Source organism: Bubalus bubalis, chromosome 5, assembly GCF_019923935.1.
Source record: "Bubalus bubalis isolate 160015118507 breed Murrah chromosome 5, NDDB_SH_1, whole genome shotgun sequence".
NCBI lineage: Eukaryota > Metazoa > Chordata > Mammalia > Artiodactyla > Bovidae > Bubalus > Bubalus bubalis.
In genome coordinates this window covers 23,915,701-23,919,346 of record NC_059161.1, presented here as the reverse complement: position 1 = coordinate 23,919,346, position 3,646 = coordinate 23,915,701, and the positions used below count along the sequence as shown (strand labels likewise).

At 39.6% G+C, this 3,646-nt stretch overlaps 1 pseudogene; it reads right to left on the bottom strand.

The window, feature by feature from the left end:
* Positions 1–519: 519 nt before the first annotated feature.
* On the bottom strand, positions 520–999 carry LOC123333839 (annotated as a pseudogene).
* Between the last annotated feature and the right edge of the window lie 2,647 nt (positions 1,000–3,646).

Here is a 3,646-nt window from a genome sequence, read left to right as displayed (position 1 = left end):
GAGATCAGCCCTGGGATTTCTTTGGAGGGAATGATGCTAAAGCTGAAACTCCAGTACTTTGGCCACCTCATGCGAAGAGTTGACTCATTGGAAAAGACTCTGATGCTGGGAGGGATTGGGGGCAAGAGGAGAAGGGGACGACAGAGGATGAGATGGCTGGATGGCATCACTGACTCGATGGACGTGAGTCTGAGTGAACTCCGGGAGTTGGTGATGGACAGGGAGGCCTGCCGTGCTGTGATTCATGGGGTCGCAAAGAGTCGGACACGACTGAGCGACTGATCTGATCTGATAAACAACACCAAGTATTTTAAAGACAGTTATCCTAGGGACTTTAGCTGGTGGTCCAGTGATTGAGAATCTGCCTGCCAACGGAGGGAATGGGGACTCAATACTTGGTCAGGGAACTATGATCCCACATGCAACGGGCAACCAAGACCCAACACAGCCAAATAAATAAAAAAAATTTTTTTTTAAAAGACAGCTATCCTAAATGTTACTTCTTTCATTAGGTGATCTTCATGGATAGGATAGTATCTTATTTCCCTATAAAGCATCCCTGGTAGCTTCAGCCTGTCCATCATTTTCAAATTCAACTAAAGCAATGTCATGCCTCCCGAAAGTACTCCCAAAAGTACCAAAGATACTTCTTTGAAACCAGGAAACTGATTAAACAACATGGTCAACATCATATCACTAGTCTCTTCCAGTAAATTATTAAGGAATAAAATATAGTTTGGAGGGTGATCAAGGACCTGAGAACTTGGTATTGCATTTCCTTGATATCAGCTTAATTTGGTGTTCCCTGACCAGGCTTTTTGTTCATGATTGTTGCCATTTGTTACACAGTTTTACCTTCTTTTCTTTTCTTTGTCAGAAAAAGTGTCATGCATTTTAGATACTATACCACAATCTGTTCTGACATACTGAGTTTGCTTCTTTTTTAATGTTGTCATTCATATGGTTGATATAAATTGTATGATTTGGTCTGATATCCATGTTCTGGGTTAAATTTTGTTCAAATAGATGGAGGCATCTGCCACATCCTCAATTTTTTGTGATTTGAGTGTTTTAGATGAAATTAATTTTGCATAATTGGACAGACTTTTAATTACAGTATCTTTAGTATGTTCTTAGAGAAAAGTGAAACTGTAACTTCCATATTGAAAAGAGTAAGATATCATTAAGCAAAACTAGGCAGCAATAAAGTGAAGATAGTAAAATAAGAGAGAACTCATTAGAAATCCTTGAAATTGAAGAAAAATGTCAGTAAATTTTACAAGTTTAACAGATGATAAAAATTTCATAGTCTAAATTATGGAACTGAGGAATTCACCCAGAAACACACACACACACACACACACACACACACACACTATATAATGCAATTAAGCAACAAGAAGGAACAACTGAGAGAGAAGTCTTAGCATTCATCTAATTCCAGAAAGAAGAGAATGAAAAGAATGACAGGGACTTAATATTTTAAGAGATAATTATTAAAAATCTTTCCAAAATTGGATAAAGGCATGAGTCATTAAACAGAAAGCACATTCTAAGAATCTAGTGAGATAAATACAAATAAATCCAGTCACAGATGCATTAAAAAAATAATAAGGGCCATGGGGAAATCTTTAAAAGGATCAGAAAAGAAGATAGAACAATTAGACTAACAGCAGATCTCTGATTCAAGATAATAGATTGCTAAGTACAATAAAACAGCATCCTCAAAGGTTGAGAGGAAAACAAACATCACCCTAAAATTGAATTTTGCTGTTAGCGTCAGAGACCTAAAAAGAGGCTTACACAAATTAAATGAGGGTTTCATTGTGTTGTATCAAAGGAACCCAAATCCATTCCTGAGCTTCTCCTCTACTTTCCTAAGCTTGTGGCTTCTCTCTTCATTGTCCAAAGAAGGCTCCTGTGTTCCACAAAAAAAGGACAAGGATGAAAGTGTGCTCCTCTTGGCTAAGGCAGCTCTCTTTAGGACGCTCTCCCCCGACTCAGTGTTTTCTGCTTACATCTAATTAGTCACTCATGGCTATGAGCGTCTAGAAAATATAGGCTTTCTGCTGAGCATACAGCAGCCCTAAATAAAATGTGTTCCAATTCTGTTTCCAAGGAAGGAGGAAGACAAGTTGTGGGCTGGGCAGCTAGCAGTCTCTACCCCAGCTACTATTTAGGAGTTCAGGCAGAATAAAGACACATTACTAACCATAAAAAATACTAAAGGAACTTAACACCCACAGCCTCTCACTAAAGGCACTATCAAAGATGTACTTCATTTAGAAATAAAGTAAACCCAAAGGGAAGATCTGGACCACAAGAAGCAATGAGGAGCACAGAAATTTATAAAATATGTCAGTAAATGCAATTGCAATTTATTGGAAAAATAAATATTATTTTTTGCTTTTTTAAAAAGGATAAAACTGCAAATGAAATTACAAGATGCTGGGGATATTTAAATGCTGTTGTTCTGTCACTAAGTCATGTTCGACACTTTGCAACTCCATGGATTGCAGCTTGCCAGGCTTCCCTGTCCTTCACTATCTCCTCAAATTTGCTCACACTCATGTCCATTGAGTCAGTGATGCTATCTAACCACCTTATCCTCTGCTACACCCTTATCCTTTTGTCATCAACCTTTCCAAACTTTGGGGTCTTTTCCAATGAGTCAGCTCTTCCCATCAGGTGGCCAAAGCATTGGAGCTTCAGCTTCAGCATCAGTCCTTCCAATGAATATTCAGAACTGATTTCCTTTAAGATGGGCTGGTTGGATCTTCTTACAGTCCAAAGAACTTTCAAGACCCTTTGCCAATACCACAGTTCAAAAGCATCAATTCTTAGGCACTCAGCTTTCTTTATAGTCCAACTCTCACATCCATACATGAGCACTGGAAAAACCATAGCCTTGACTAGACAGACCTTTGCTGGCAAAGTAATGTCTCTGCTTTTTAATATGCTGTCCAGGTTGGTCATAACTTTCCTTCCAAGGAGTAAGCATCTTTTAATTTCATGGCTGCAGTCACCATCTACAGTGATTTTGGAGCCCCCCAAAATTAAGTCTCTCACTGTTTCCACGGTTGCCCCATCTATTTGCCATGAAGTGATGGGACCAGATGCCATGATCTTCGTTTTTTGAACATTGAGTTTTAAGCCAGCTTTTTCACGCTCCTCTTTCACTGTCATCAAGAGGCTCTTTAGTTCTTCTTCGCTTTCCTCCGTAATGGTGGTGTTGTCTGCGTGTCTGAGGTTATTGATGTTTCACCTGGCAATCTTGATTCCAGCTTGTGCTTCATCCAGCCCAGCATTTTGAATGATATAAGTTAAATAAGTTAAATATAAGTTAAATAAGCAGGGTGACAATATACAGCCTTGTTGTACTCCTTTACCAATTTGAAACCTGTCCACTGCTCCATGTCTAGTTCTAACTGTTGCTTCTTGACCTGAATACAGGTTTCTCAGGAGGCAGTTCAGATGGTCTGGAATTCCCATCTCTCAGAATTTTCCACAGCCCGCCAGGATCCTCGGTCCATAGGGATTCTCCAGGCAAGAATACTGGAGTGGGTTGCCATGTCCTCCTCCAGGGGATCTTCCCAACCCAGGGATCAAACCCAAGTGTCCTGAATTGCAGGTGGATTCTTTACAG